General features: G+C 39.0%; 1 pseudogene; it reads right to left on the bottom strand.

The window, feature by feature from the left end:
* Positions 1 to 14,018: 14,018 nt before the first annotated feature.
* Positions 14,019 to 14,117, bottom strand: LOC132275762 (small nucleolar RNA R71; annotated as a pseudogene).
* Positions 14,118 to 16,844: the final 2,727 nt, after the last annotated feature.

Here is a 16,844-nt window from a genome sequence, read left to right as displayed (position 1 = left end):
AAAATAAGCTAACTCAGCCAAATAAGAGCATAAATGAAGCAATTCTGGGATGAATCAAAGAAAGGAGCAAAGTAGAGCAAAATAAAACAAAAAGGTGGAATTTCACCAACTTCAATCGATCTCAAGAAAAGTTTGATCGATTGAACTTCCATCGATCTCAGCTCTTCAAGATAGATCTAGGCCATGATGTCATTTCTAGAGATCCCAAAAGTTCGATCGATCCAACATCATTCTTCGATCGATCGAACTATTTTGTCCTTATCCACATGCCAGATCTTATCCAGCTGTACCACCCTACCAACCACCTTTGTCCTTCTCCCAAAAATATCTTCAAAATATCTCAGATTTATTTTTATCCAAAAGGCGCCGCCATTGAGGATCGATCCAACTTCAGTTCGATAGATCTCAGCTACGTTCGATCGATCGAACCTCAAGTTTGATCGATTAAACTTTCCAAATCCCGAGAAAAATCCAAATTCCAGCTTATTAAAAGTTGTCTCATATCCAACCATTAGAGGAATATTTGGTGTACGAGCCCAACGCATTTAGGGTGATTTTTAACCTACCTATATAAGGAATATGAGCCACTTTTTGAGAAAAATTCTTACACAAACTCATTTACACTTAGAGGCTTAGAGGAGGAGGAGGCTAGAGACACAAGCTTGGAGATCTTCCATCAACCAAGAAGAGGAGCAATCTCTACCATGGAGTTAGCCATTGAGGGTTGGGAGACACCATCCATGAGTGGCTAGACATCCTCTTGGGGCTAGAGTTAGCCCTAAGCATGCTTTCTACATCTTGATTTGTGTATTCTTGAGGGGATTTGTTTTGTGATACATGTTTTGAAACTTATATATATATAGATCTTATTTATTCAATGATTTGTATGGTTTAATGCTTCCAATTGATCATTTCATTCTATCCATATGTCTATGTATGGTAGAATAGATGTTCATGTGTTTGTCTCAATTTTTTATACTATTGATGCATGTCTATGTGTATTAATGCTATAGATCTAGAGATTGTCAAGATATAGTGCTTAATGGAATGTTCTTGCGGTTTATTTGATGGTTTAAGCTCATTTCTTGTTGGATTGTACCTCTCCCTTAGTTTAATTAGTTTAATTTCATGTCATTAGCTTAATTGTAGTGTAGTTGTAGTTTAGATGTTAAATGGGAGAACAATCCATTCTTGTTATTTGATGTTCTATACTTATGAATGCAAGTGAGATATTTTTCTAATTTTGTGTTGTGTTTGGATTCTGAGCTTAAAGAGGAATTAATGGCTTAATTTGATATGTTGTGCTAATCATTGAGTTGTCTAGACAATATATGCTTAATTGGTCATCCATGCTTGTTGAAACAACCACACACACACCATTATTACAATACGTGCCTTTCCTCTCATTAATCATTCATTAAGGGTGTAGACGAGTTGTGCTTAATGGTGATCTCTAAACCACAAGACTTCTCTCTCTCTCTCTCTTATTTTACCTCTATTGCATTATTGTTTGCTTTAGTGTAATTGCATCTTAGCTTAATTCAACGACCAACCAATCTTTTGATCACTCGACTTACTAACCTTAATCTCGATTCCACAACCTTTTACGACCCTCATAATCCTTTGGGACGATCCCTTCTCACTCATACTACTTAGTATAGATGTTAAGCGGTTTATAAATTTAAAGTATGGTGCCCACTTGACACTAATTTCCAAACTCAAAGTGTTGTGCATTATTTTGTGCACACGCTCGGGGTCGCACCATAATTTTGGCGCCGTTGCTGGGGATTAATTGATTGGCAACGTCGTATTTGTGAAATCAATTAGGAATTAGTACTCTTTTGATCGTGTCTTTACTTTATTTTTATTTTTATTTTGGTTACTCATTGTGTTGGTTCTTTTTTGACTAGGAGCATTGAGCAAGAAGGTGAGCAAAGGAGCATCCAAGCAAAGAAACTAAGCAAAGAAAAGAAAAAAGGCTAAATTCTAAAAAGTTGTTAAGCTAAAAACTAAAATTTTAGAGTTGAAGTGCTATAGGACCTTTGTGAGATCTTTCTACCTCAATCTCTAGTTAAATCGTCGGCCCGCGTGGAGGCTTGTATTTCAATTCTTAGATAAATCGTGAGCCCACGTGGAGGCAATTTACTTTTCTTTGCATGATTGTTCAAGTATGGGAGTATGGGATCATTGTATGTGGAGGAAGTTAGTTGATTACTGATTTGTTGTGAAGGTGAAGTGTTCATCATTATTACTTGTTTATGTTGGATTGTGCATGCATGGTCGTAGGTCATTAAATCCTACTCTTGTCCCTCCTCATTTGCATCTTGAATCGGTTATTCGTAATCCTAGGGGAAGAGGTAGTTCTCATCACTCCATTTCGCCAATGGAGGATTTGAATGACGACCATGTGGAGGACCTCGGTCACATAGACTAACAAGGTATCATCTACCCCAATATGCATCATGATAACATACAAGTATCATTAGGCATGCCAAGGCCATTCATTCATCCACCACAACAACAAAGCCAAGTTCCATTGGGAATGCCAAGGCCAATCTATGCTCCACAACCACCCATCATTCAAGGCAATCAAGGTGCCCAAGTTACACCTCCAATTGCTAATCCTCCCTTTGCTTTAAGCGATCACTATGTGCCTAATGAATACAATGCACCCACATGCATTCAATTGCCACCATTTAGAGCACACCACTATGAGATCAAGCCACAAACCATTCAAATGCTTCCTAACTATCATGGACTTGCAAGTGAAGAACCTTACAAACACTTGGATGAGTTTCTTAAAGTATGTTCCACCGTAAAATATACGGACATACCGGAAGAGGTCTTAAGGCTTAAACTTTTTCCATTCACTCTAAAAGACAAGGCAAAATATTGGTTTAATCTTAGGCCTTTTTCAATAACTTCTTGGGCAGAAATGCAACAAGCGTTCTTGAAGAAGTACTATCCAGTTTCTAAGACCAATGCCATGTGAACTTCAATTCGAGAGTTTTCACACGGGGATGGGGAAACATTTCATGGGGCATAAGAACGCTTTAATGAATTGCTTAGGAAGTGTCCACATCATGACATGCCCAAATGGCAATTAGTTCAATATTTCTTTGAGAGCTTATTGGATAATCACAAGGGCATGGTTGATGCTTCCATGGGTGGCTCTTACATTGATAGGCATGAGGATGACGTGTGGCGTCTTTATGAAAGTATGAGTGAGAATTCTTTGCATCGAACTCTATCTTTTAAGAATGATAGGAATTCAAGTGGAAGGAAGAGTGTGGGCTTACATCAAGTCGACCACTCCAATGAAATAGCCGCCGAGATGAAATCCTTATCTCAAAGGTTTGATCAATTCTTGATTAACCAAAACTCGGCAAATCGAGTATCTTCCATCCCTAACCATTCCCATCATGCATCTAATGAGACATGTATGACTTGTACAAGTGTTTTACATTCTATTTCCAATTGTCCCTATGGATATGTGCAAAATGAGCATCATAAACAAGTTGATGCAACATTTTTTAATCAAGGGAACAATCCTTATGGCAATCATTACAATCCAAGTTGGAGGAAACATCCAAACTTTTCTTGGAAAAACCAAGGGGAAGGCTCAAACCCTTCCCAAGGCGATTTCCAAGGGAAATGCATTCCACCTCCAATGCAAAGACAAGGTTCCCAAGGATTTAGATCATTTCAATCACAAGGAAACCAATTCTATAATTCTCATTTTCCTAACCAACCATCTTATTCTCAAGGAAATTCTAGGAGCCCCGCTTTTGAAGAGAAAGTTTTAACCGCTTTAGGCACTTTAGAGGCTAACACTCAATTGCTTCATTCTCATTCTCAATCCATTGCAAAGCTAGAAACCCAAGTAGGGCAAATAGCTAGCACTTTAAATGCTAGAGAGAAAGGGAAAATGCCTTTGAATGCCCCACCAAAGCAACAATGTGTTCTGAAGACTCATTCCTCATCGGAAGGTCACACAATAGAGCATGTCAATGCGGTGACGACATTGAGAAGTGGGAAGATTGTGGACAACCAAGTGGGTATGTCTGATGAAGAGAGTGAACCGGTGCAACCCAAAGTTGACACCCATCCCGTTTCACATCCTATTCCTATTTCATTGCATATGCATGATTTTTCAAATGAGAATGTGTTGAAAAGTGATTTTGAAAAGAAAGATTTGCAACATGATTTCAAAACTTCTTGTGTTGAAGAGACTTTAAAGAAAAATTTTGAAAAGATTTTTAAACCAAAAGCTCCATTTTCGGATGCCTTAAAAGGATCTATTTCAAATGACAAGCAAAAGGCCAAAGCAAATGAAATTATGGATGTGTTTAGGCAAGTGAAAGTCAATCTTCCACTTTTGGATGCAATTAAGCAAATTCCGGCTTATGCCAAGTTCTTAAAAAACTTATGCACCCAAAAGCGGAAGAACAAAAGCCAAGCACCTAGGAAAGTGGTCTTAACCGAGTATGTAAGCTCAATTTTGCAACATAACACTCTTCCAAAGTTTAAGGACCCCGGTTCACCTACTACTTCCTGCATCATTGGTGATCATGTCATTAATCGGGCTCTTCTAGACCTAGGAACAAGTGTTAACCTTCTTCCATACTCGGTGTATGTCAAATTAGGCTTATGAGACTTAAAACTGACGTCGGTGGTTTTACAACTTGCCAACCGATCCATCAAGAAGCCTAGGGGTATCATTGAGGATGTCCTGATTAAAATTGATAAGTTTTTCTTCCCCGTTGATTTCATTGTCATTGACACGGAACCGGTCCCAAATCCTAAAGCCAAATTCCCGTTATCCTTGACCGTCATTTCTTGGCAACCGCGAATGCCAACATTAATTGTAGGACGGGGATAATGAAGATCTCATTTGGCCACATGAAGGTGAAGTTGAATATTTTTAATCCAACCCCGAATTCCTTTGACAAGCATGAAGAAGTTAATGTTGTGGAGAAATGTCATAACCATGAATGTGAAGGAATTGAGTTTTTGTGTGAGACCAAAGTTTCAAAAGTCCACCTTCAACCTTGAAACCAAAGAAAGTTGTTTCAAAGTCTTGTTTTAAAAGGGCATGGAAGCCCAAAGATCATTTTGACTAAGGACCAAGAACTTCCTTTGAGCCTAATCCAACAAGTTCTCTAGGAAACCATTTGTTAGGTGGAGCTTAACACATCCATCACCCCATTAAGGAGGGGATGCACTACAAGATGTTTGATCTAGGCTAAAGGAGCCCAACGTCTTGCTAAAGACGTTAAAAACTAGCAAGGCATTTCGTAGGGTGTCAAAACGCTATTCCTCCTCATTTCTATCTTTAGTTTCATTTCTTACGAAGTCTAGATATTGGTTTAGGGTTCATATACATTGCTAGGAACTGTGATTAGGATTACATGTACTTTTATGTTGAAATTGAGCATTTTGTCCAAGTTCGATCAATCTCAAAATGAGTTCGATCGATCGAACTTCCCACCTGTATCAAACCTACATCCAAATCACTCTCTGTCCAATCGTTCGAAGGTTTCCTGCATAAAACAACTCTCTGTCCCATCGTTCGAACTTGTTCCTAGATCGATCTCTAGTGCTTCGATCGATCTAACTTCATTTTGGATCGATCTGCAGTCTCAACACTTAGAAAAATTTTGGACCTGCATCCAACCTGCATATTTCAGCACTCTGTCCCATCGTTCGAACTTGTTCCTGGATCGATCTTCACTTGTTCGATCGATCCAACTTTTAGTTCGATCGATCTGCAGTGTCCAACACTTTGAATATTTTTGAACCCAAAAACCTGCATACTTTTGCTCTCTGTCAGATCGATCGAACATTTGTTCAGATCGATCTCAGTTCTAAAATTAGATATTTTTAATTTTGTTTTGATTTTCATTTTTTTTTTTTTAAAAAAAAAATCCCAAATACATTTTCTATTTTTAATTATTAATTATTAATTTTAATTTTAATTTTTAAATTTTTAAATTTTCCATTTTTAATTTTCCAAAAAACCAAAAAAATCAAAAAATTCCAAAAAACTCAAAGGTGAGATCGATCTCAGTTCGATCGATCTAAGATTTCAGTTCGATCGATCGAATTGGTTCGGGGGTGTTTTTAAAAATAGATCTAGGGTTATTAGATCGATCCCTTAAGATCGATCCAACAACCCTCCTTTCTCCTTCATCACAGCATATCACCTTCCCCACCTTTAGCGAGACTCCAACATCCATCACCTTATCACGAAACTCTCTTTCTCATCTTTGGATCTTCATCTCCGTCTCCCTCTCATCTTCTCATCCAATTTGAGGTAAAGTCCAAGTCACTCTTTTGATTTCAAGCTTCTAAATCGCCAATCCATGTGCTTACTGTTAGATCTAAGATGTATGATGATGCTTTGTGCCATTGTTGCCGATTTTGAGCTTCTTGTATATATGTGTATATATATGTATATATGGTTATATATTTTTGGTTTTGATTTGATTTTGGGGGTCACAAGCCAATCCAATTGACCAATTTTAATGCCTTGTTGTGTAGAGGAGCCCACAAACCCATTTGTGAGGCCCCCATGCCATCCACGTCACAGATCTGTGACTGTCCATGATTTCACTCAAATCAATCGATCGAACTTTTTCTCAGATCGATCTGGTGAGATCGATCTCACTAATTTTTGATTGATCGAAGTTTCTTTTGTCAGATCGATCTCACATTTTTGCAATCGATCGAACTTCATAGATTTGTTGCATACACTTCATAGGTCATCTATTTTGTGCGATGCTACCTTATATGTGCCAATGCCTGTGTTTTCCACATTAGATGCATCTCATGCTTATCCTGTCTAGCATGTTTCACATCATTATTTGTCTCTTACAAAGATTCATGTGCCTTACCTATTTTGTCTATCTTATTTGACATACATGATTCTATAACTGTGCTTTATATTCTTTACTCTAGCACTGACTTCCATTTGAATTTCTTTTTGTAGACTATGGTTCGAGTCAAGACCGTAGCTCGCGGACACTATCATAGTGGAGACAGACGCAGACCAGGCAACGAGGCCAGTCCATCTCAAAGGAGAGTCTGACAGCGGATAGAGGAACTAGCAGAGCCCTCACATAAGCCCACTCCACCTCAGTCTCTAGCTGACAGCAGACCCCAGTCTTCTCCTGAGGCAATTCACTCCCCGTAGGCTGATGCTGAAACTGCACATATTCCATCTCCACCAGCTCAGCCAACTCTTGACCTAGACCGGCCATTGCTGCGATACTCATGCCTTGAGGTGGCGCATGAGTCAGTCTTTGACCTTGACTATTTCTCCCAATTGGTGCTGACCCGATCTGCATATAATGATATTTTTCACAAGGGCATCTCAGCTATCCTCGCCCCCGTCACTTACCCGGTATACCGGAGGCTCGTCCGGATGTTCTACCAGAACCTCCGGCCTGTCCCGCGTAACCCGGAGGAGCTGCAGACCACCATTGACAGCTACCTGATCAGGATTACCGTCGACACATTATCCAGATCCTGCCAGTGTCCGCATCTCTGCCCACTAGATCTTCAGGAGGCCTATCCTACTCTCTACAGGCCTACTTATGCTGACATGGCTGTCTTTCTTACCGGCCATTATGCCGCTGGCGAGACTTTCGCCACCCGGAACTATCTTCCAAACGATCTATGGTTCTTCGATTCGGTGCTATACCGAAACGTCTTCATGGCCGGCCACAAGATCCAGTGGCGTGGTGATTTTCTTATAGCCTTATACGCCTTTAATTTCAGGCATTGGCTATCCATTCCTTCTCTCATCTGGTATGTGATGAGGAAGCTATACGATGATTATATTAGTAGGGAGCGGCCCAAGCGGCCCAAGTTCCTCTCAATTGGCCACCTTATCACCCAGATTTTACGCGATCAGCACTATCCCATCCCACCACGGGAACGCCCTGAGAGAGGATCCTATTCCTTCAAGAAGAAGGACTGGGATAAGAGCACAATGCTATTATCGGCTAACTCTAGGATGACGCGGTAGTGGCGACAGAGGAGTTAGAGGCTGAGGAGGCAGCAGCAGCAGCAGCAGCAATTGCAGACCCAGCAGCGAACGACGTACCAGTTGGTCCAGCTGCTATGCACATTGATATTGATTTAGAGTAGCCTGCCGAGGACACAGAGCAGCACTCTCCAGCTGGATCACCAATTCACGATGAGGAGCAGACTCAGGATCATTACTCTCCAGATCTATCACCTGAGGCTCCAGACCACATACCCAGCTTTAGAGAGCGGCTTCAAACTCTGGAGGACTCCGTTGAATCCATCCGAGCAGAGACTATCTCCAACAGAGCTGACATTGTTTCCCTCCGCACGGATGTCATGACAGCATTCCGGGACCTATCTGGAGACTTGCGCGGAGCCCGCCCTGCCCATCCTGCCCCATTTACCTGATCTTCCTAATTCTTTCTCTTTTATATCTTTGATCTTTGTGATACTTGCTACATTTTTGTCATTGTATATTATTTTTACAGCCGGCCTACTTTAGATACCTCTGTTCCGGCTATTCTTTACTATAGTTGCACTGGTATACTCTTTCCTTTTGTTCTCTTTACACATTGAGGACATTGTGCTATTTAAGTTTGTGGGTAATGGTGCTTTGCAGTGTTTGTTTTTCAAAATTTTGAGCATGACTTGTGTATTTGAGGGACTTTCTATGATTGGTCCATGATTAGCTATGATTTTGATCTTTTGAGAACTATATTGCTTAAAGTTTAAAAATTGCTTGACTTGAGAGTCCAATACTCCTTATATGCCTTGTAAATGCCATTTAGGAGTAAATTTTTCGAACGATTGATATCTTGCTTGCATTTGTGGTCCACATCATCCTGATTTTGTGATTGTTTTGAGATTCACTCTAGTATTCTACACTAGCACAGGCACACACTAGCATTCATTTGTGGGGTACATGCTTTGATGATTATTGAATTGGTTATGTCCTAATTGGGTAGTAGTGCATTGAATGCTTTCATTCTTGATAAAGGTGGATAACAACCCCTTTTCACTAAGTAGCCGGGATCCTAGCCTCATCAAGCATTGAACTTCTCGCGCCGAAAGGTGGAGGGCCCAAACTCGAGGTTAATATATATTTAAAAAAAAAAAAAAAAAAAAAAAAAGGGTGCAAAAGCAATAAAAGTGAGGACTTCTCCCAAAAGGTAAGAAGTAGGAAATGATTAGATGGCGGTTGTTTTGATTTGTAGCCTAGTTGATTTGAGCTTGTAAGTCCGTAGGGGTGTTTGAATACCTAATGCCCTAAAGTTGTCTGGTTTGGTAATCATTGACCTAATGCTCGACCTCATGAATCACTAAAAAGCTTAATAGATCACTACATTGCACTATACTTCCATCTTTGATCCTATTATAAAAAATAAAAATAAAAAAATAAATCGAGTGAAAAGAATAAGTGCACCTAGAACAATAAAGCTTTAATAAAAGGTTCACTCTTTGTTTCGATGATCGGTACTAGATTTGTGTGCTAGTTTGAGGGTAAGGATGTGATTATTTCTTTAGTTGGCTTAGATAGCAACACACTTGATGTCGGTCCACTCAAAAAGGATTTTAGTGTTGTTTTGATTTGCATGATCATTTTCTTGATGTGTGGTGGATCATACTTGCTTGTTTGATGTTGAAAATTTGGGAGATTGCTTGGAAAGGGTTGAAAAATTGCATACTTGAAGCAGTTTTCTCCCAATGCTTGTTTGCAATATTGGTGCCTCCTTTGTGAGAATGAGCTTAATGTTTGTGGGTATCATTTCTGGAAACCCTCACGAGACTTCACTCGTCCACTAGGGGTAACCTAGGGGTTTAAAAGGCTTGTTGCATATGCTAAATACAATTGTGTTCCCTACGAAAGTGGCATTATCCATTTATTGTTTTCTAGATTCGTAGTTGTATAGTTGTTCATTTCATTCATTTACTTTCTAGTTAATTGCTAGGGACTAGTAATATTTAAGTTTGGGGGTGTGATGAGAGCTAAAAAGTGCTCATTTAAACCCCTTAAGCTTAGGTATTCTAAGAATTTTATCTATCTTATTTTTCCACCTTAGATTGATTTCGTATTATTTCTATTTTCAGTTACTTATTCCCAAAATAAGCTAACTCAGCCAAATAAGAGCAGAAATGAAGCAATTCTGGGATGAATCAAAGAAAGGAGCAAAGTAGAGCAAAAGGAAGCAAAAAGGTAGAATTTCAGCAACTTCGATCGATCTCAAGAAAAGTTTGATCGATCCAACTTCCTCGATCTCAGCTCTTCAAGATAGATCCAGGCTATGATGTCATTTCCAAAGATCCCAAAAGTTCGATCGATCCAACATCATTCTTCGATCGATCGAACTATCTTGTCCTTATCCACATGCCAGATCTTATCCAGTTGTACCACCCTACCAACCACCTTTGTCCTTGTTCCAAAAATGTCTTCCAAATATCTCATATTTGTTTTTATCCAAAAGGCGCCACCATTGAGGATTGATCCAACTTCAGTTCGATAGATCTCAGCCATGTTCGATCGATCCAACCTCAAATTCGATCGATTGAACTTTCTAAATCCCGAGAAAAATCCAAATTCCAGTTCATTAAAAGTTGTCTCATATCCAATCATTAGAGGAATATTTGGTGTAAGAGCCCAGCTCATTTAGGGTGATTTTTGACTTACCTATATAAGGAATATGAGCCACTTTTTGAGAAAAATTCTTACACATACTCATTTACACTTAGAGGCTTAGAGTAGGAGGAGGCTAGAGACACAAGGTAGGAGATCTTCCATCAACCAAGAAGAGGAGTAATCTCTACCATGGAGTTAGCCCTTAAGGGTTGGGAGACAACATTCATGAATGGCTAGACATCCTCTTGGGGCTAGAGTTAGCCCTAAGCATGCTTTCTACATCTTGATTTGTGTATTCTTGAGGAGATTTGTATTGTGACACATATTTTAACACTTTTATATATATAGATCTTGTTTATTCAATGATTTATATGGTTTGATGCTTCCAATTGATCATTTCATTCTATCCATATGTCTATGTATGGTAAAATAGATGTTCATGTGTTTGTCTCTATTTCTTATGCTATGTCTATGTGTATTAATGCTATAGATCTAGAGATTGTCAAGACATAGTGCTTAATGGAATGTTCTTGTGGTTTATTTGATGGTTCATACTCATTTTTCGATGGATTGTATCTCTCCCTTAGTTTAATTAGTTTAATTCCATGTCATTAGCTTAATTGTAGTGTAGTTGTAGTTTAGATGTTAAATGGGAGGACAATCCAAGCTTATTGTTTGATGTTCCATACTTATGAATGCAAGTGACATATTTCTCTAATTTTGTGTTGTGTTTGGATTGTGAGCTTAAAGAGGAATTAATGGCTTAGTTTGATATGTTGTGTTAATCATTGAGTTGTCTAAACAATATATGCTTAATTGGTCATCCATGCTTGTTGAAACAACCACACACACACCATTATTACAATACATGCATTTCCCCTCTTTAATCATTCATTAAGGGTGAGAAGAGTTGTGCTTAGTAGTGATCTCTAAGCCCCAAGACTTCTCTCTCTCTCTCTCTCTCTCTCTCTCTTATTTTACCTCTATTGCATTATTGTTTACTTTAGTTTAATTGCATCTTAGCTTAATTCAACCACCAACCAATCTTTTGATCACTCGACCTACTAACCCTTTTGATCACTCGACCTACTAGTCAAAGATGAATGCAAGTGACATCTTTAGTTTAATTATATCTTAGTTTACTTTAGGAATTAGTACTCTTTTGATCATGTCTTTACTTTATTTTTATTTTTATTTTGGTTACTCATTGTGTTGGTTCTTCTTTAACTAGGAGCATTGAGCAAGAAGGTGAGTAAAGGAGCATCCAAGCAAAGAAGCTAAACAAAGCAAAGAAAAAGGCTAAATTCTAAAAAGTTGCTAAGCTAAAAACTAAAATTTTGGAGTTGAAGTGCTATAGGACCTTTGTGAGATCTTTCTAACTCAATCTCTAGTTAAATCGTCTGCCCGCGTGGAGGCTTGTATTTGAATTCTTAGATAAATCTTAAGCCCACGTGGAGGAAATTTACTTTTCTTTGCATAATTGTTCAAGCATGGGAGTATGGGACCATTGTATGTGGAGGAAGTTTGTTGATTATTGATTTGTTGTGAAGGTGAAGTATTCGTCATTATTGTTTGTTTATGTTGCATTGTGCATGCATGGTCGTAGGTTATGAAATCCTACACTTGTCCCTCCTAATTTGCATCTTGAATCGGTTATTCGTAATCATAGGAGAAGAGGTAGTTCTCATCACTCCATTTCGCCAATGGAGGATTTGAATGACGACCATGTGGAGGACCTTGGTTACATAGACCAACAAGGTATCCTCAACCCCAATATGCATCATGATAACATGCAAGTACCATTAGGTATGCCAAGGCCATTCATTCATCCACCACAACAACAAGGCCCAGTTCCATTGGGAATGCCAAGCCAATCTATGCTCCACAACCACCCATCATTCAAGGCAATCAAGGTGCCCATGTTGCACCTCCAATTGCTAATCCTCCCCATGCTTTAAGAGATCACTATGTGCCTAATGAATACAATGCACCTACATGCATTCAATTGCCACCATTTAGAGCACACCACTATGAGATCAAGTCACAAACCATTCAAATGCTTCCTAACTATCATGGACTTCCAAGTTAAGAACCTTACAAGCATTTGAATGAGTTTCTTAAAGTATGTTTCACCGTAAAATATACAGACATACTGGAAGAGGTCTTAAGGCTTAAACTTTTTACATTCACCCTAAAAGATAAGGCAAAATATTGGTTTAACAATCTTAGGCCTTTTTCAATAACTTCTGGGGCAGAAATGCAACAAGCGTTCTTGAAGAAGCACTATCCGGTTTCTAAGACCAATGCCATGCAAACTTCAATTCGAGAGTTTTCACACGGGGATGGGGAAACATTTCATGAGGCATAGGAACGCTTTAATAAGTTGCTTAGGAAGTGTCCACATCATAACATGCCCAAATGGCAATTAGTTCAATATTTCTTTGAGAGCTTATCGGATAATCACAAGGGCATGGTTGATGCTTCCATGGGTGGCTCTTACATTGATAGGCATGAGGATGACGTATGGCGTCTTTATGAGAGCATGAGTGAGAATTCTTTGCATCGAACTCTATCTTCTAAGAATGGTAGGAATTCAAGTGGAAGGAAGAGTGTTTGCTTATATCAAGTCGACCACTCCAATGAAATAGCTTGCGAGATGAAATCCTTATCTCAAAGGTTTGATCAATTCTTGATCAACCAAAACTCGGCAAATCAAGTATCTTCCATCCCTAACCATTCCCATCATGTATCTAATGAGACATGTATGACTTGTTCAAGTGTTTTACATTCTACTTCCAATTGTCCTTATGGACATGTGCAAAATGTGCATCATGAATAAGTCGATGTAACATTTGTTAATCAAGGGAACAATCCTTATGGCAATCATTACAATCCAAGTTGGAGGAATCATCCGAACTTTTCTTGGAAAAACCAAGAGGAAGGCTCAAACCCTCCCCAAGGCGGTTTCCAAGGGAAATACATTCCACTTCCAATGCAAAGCCAAGGTTCCCAAGGATTTAGATTATTTCAATCACAAGGAAACCAATTCTATAATTCTCATTTTCTTAATCAACCATCTTATTCTCAAGGAAATTCTACGAGCCCCACTTTTGAAGAGAAAGTTTTAACCGCTTTAGGCACTTTAGAGGCTAACACTCAATTGCTTCATTCTCATTCTCAATCCATTGCAAAGCTAGAAACCCAAGTAGGGTAAATAAATAACACTTTAAATACTAGAGAGAAAGGGAAAATGCCTTTGAATGCCCCACCAAAGCAACAATCTTAGGCCTTTTTCAATAACTTTTTAGGCAGAAATGCAACAAAAGTTCTTGAAGAAGTACTATCCGGTTTCTAAGACCAATGCCATGAGAACCTCAATTCGAGAATTTTCACATGGGGATGGGGAAACATTTCATGAGGCATGGGAACAATTCAATGAACTGCTTAAGAAGTGTCCACATCATGACATGCCTAAATGACAATTAGTTCAATACTTCTTTGAGAGCTTATCAGACAATTATAAGGGCATGATTGATACTTCCATGGGTGGTTCTTACATTGATAGGTATGAGGATGACGTGTGGCGTCTTTATAAAAGCATGAGTGAAAATTCTTTACATTGATCTTTATATTCAAAGAATGGTAGAAACTCAAGTGAAAGGAAGAATGTTGGCTTACATCAAGTCGACCACTCTAATGAAATTGCCGTCGAGATGAAATCCTTAACTCAAAGGTTTGATCAATTCTTGATCAACCAAAACTCAGCGAATCAAGTATCTTCCTTCCCTAACCATTCTCATCATACATCTAATGAGACATGTTTGACTTATTCTAGTGTTTTACATTCTACTTCCAATTGTCCCCATGGACATGTTCAAAGTGAGCATCATGAACAAGTCAATGCAACATTTGTTAATCAAGGGAACAATCCTTATGGCAATCACAATAATTCTAGTTGGAGGAATCACCCGAACTTCTCTTGGAAAAGCCAAAAAGAAGGCTCAAACCCTTCCCAAGGTGGTTTTCAAGGGAAGTACATTCCACCTCCAATGCAAGGCCAAGGATCCCAAGGATTTAAACCATACCAATCACAAGGAAACCAATTTTCTAATTCTCATTTTCCAAATCAATCATATTCTCAAGGAAATGCTAAGAGTCCCACTTTTGAGGAGAAAGTTTTGACCGCTTTAGGCACTTTGGAGGTGAACGCTCAATTGCTTCATTCTCACTTTCAATCCATTGCAAAGCTAGAAACCCAAGTAGGGCAAATAGCTAGTACTTTAAATGCAAGAGAGAAGGGAAAGATGCCTATGAATGCCCCACTAAAGCAACAATGCGTTGTGGAAACTCAATCCCCATTGGAAGGTCACACAATTGAGCATGTCAATGCGGTGACAACCTTGAGAAGTGAGAAGATTGTGGACAACCAAGTGGGTATGTCCAATGAAGAGAATGAACCGGTGCAACCATAAGCTGACACCCGTCCCATTTCACATCCTATTCCTTCTTCATTGTATATGCATGACCATTCGAATGAGAAAATGTTGAAGAATGATTTGAAAAGCGATTTGAAAACTGATTTGAAGAAAAGTGATTTGCAAAATGATTTCAAAACTTTTTGTGTTGAAGAGACTTCAAAGAAAATTTCTGAAAAGGTTTTTGAACCAAAAGCTCCATTTATGGATGCCTTAAAAGGATCCATTTCAACTAACAAGCAAAAGGCCAAGACAAATGAAATCATGGATGTGTTTAGGCAAGTGAAAGTCAATCTTCCGCTTTTGGATGCAATCAAGCAAATTCCAGCTTATGCCAAGTTCTTGAAAGATCTTTACACCCAAAAGAGGAAGAACAAAAGCCAAGCACCTAAAAAAGTGGTCTTAACTGAGCAAGTGAGCTCAATTCTGCAGCATAACACTCTTTCAAATTTTAAGGACCCCGGTTCACCTACCACTTCATGCATCATTGGTGATCATATCATTAATCGGGCTCTCCTTGATTTAGGAGCAAGTGTTAACCTTCTTCCATACTCGGTATATGTCAAATTAGGCTTAGGAGACTTGAAACCGATGTCGGTGGTTTTATAACTTGCCGACCGATCCATCAAAAAGCCTAGGGGTATCATTGAGGACGTATTGACCAAAATTGATAAATTCTTCTTCCCCGTTGATTTCGTTGTCATTGACACGAAACCGGTCCCAAATCCTAAGAGCCAAATTCCCGTTATCCTTGGCCGTCTTTTCTTGGCAACCGCGAATGCCAACATTAATTGTAGGACGGGGATAATGAAGATCTCATTTGGCCACATGAACGTGAAGTTGAATATCTTCAATCCGACCCCCAATTCATTTGACAAGCATGAAGAAGTGAATGTTATAGAGAAATATCATAACCATGAATGTGATGGAATAGAGTTTTTGTGTGAAACCAAAATTTAAAAAAGTTTATCTTCAACCCTGAATTCCAAGAAAGTTGTTTCAAAATATTGTTTTGAAAGGGCATAGAAGCCCAAAGATCATTTTGACCAAGGACCAAAAATTTCTTTTGAGCCTAATCCAACAAGTTCTCTAGGGAACCATTTGTTGGGTGGAGTTCAAAGCACTTATCACCCTATCAAGGAGGGATGCACTACAAGATGTTTGATCTGGGCTAAAAGAGCCCAACGTCTTGCTAGAGACGTTAAAGACTAGTGCATTTCGTAGGGTGTCACAACCCTATTCCTCCATCAAACCTATCTTAAATTTCATTTCTTACGAAGTCTAGATATTTGTTTTGGGTTCATATGCATTGCTAGGCACTGTGATTAGGATTGCATGGACTTTCATGTTGAAAATGGACATTTTGCATCAGTTCGATGGATCTCCAAGGAAGTTCAATTGATCGAACTCCATACCTGCATCCAATCACCTCTCTGTTCAATCGTGCAAAGGAAACCTACATATTTCAGCTCTCTGTCTGATCGATCACAAGTTCTTCGATCGATCCAACTTTATCTTGGATCGATCTGCAGTCTCAACACTTAGAAAAAAATTTGAACCCTTTGCAAAAGGCCTCTCTGTCCCATCGTTCGAACATGTCTGCAGGTTTTTGCATGTTCGATCGATCTGACTCTTTCTGAAATCGATCTTGGAGAGATCGATCTCGGTTCTTTGATTTACAGTTTTGACTTTATATTTGACTTTTGTTTTGAATTTTAAAT

Source organism: Cornus florida, unplaced genomic scaffold (assembly GCF_030987335.1).
Source record: "Cornus florida cultivar Cherokee Brave unplaced genomic scaffold, ASM3098733v1 CherokeeBrave_3.0.0_Hap2_Chr09, whole genome shotgun sequence".
NCBI lineage: Eukaryota > Viridiplantae > Streptophyta > Magnoliopsida > Cornales > Cornaceae > Cornus > Cornus florida.
The sequence above is the reverse complement of the archived record's forward strand: the minus strand, read 5'-3'. Positions and strand labels throughout refer to the sequence as shown.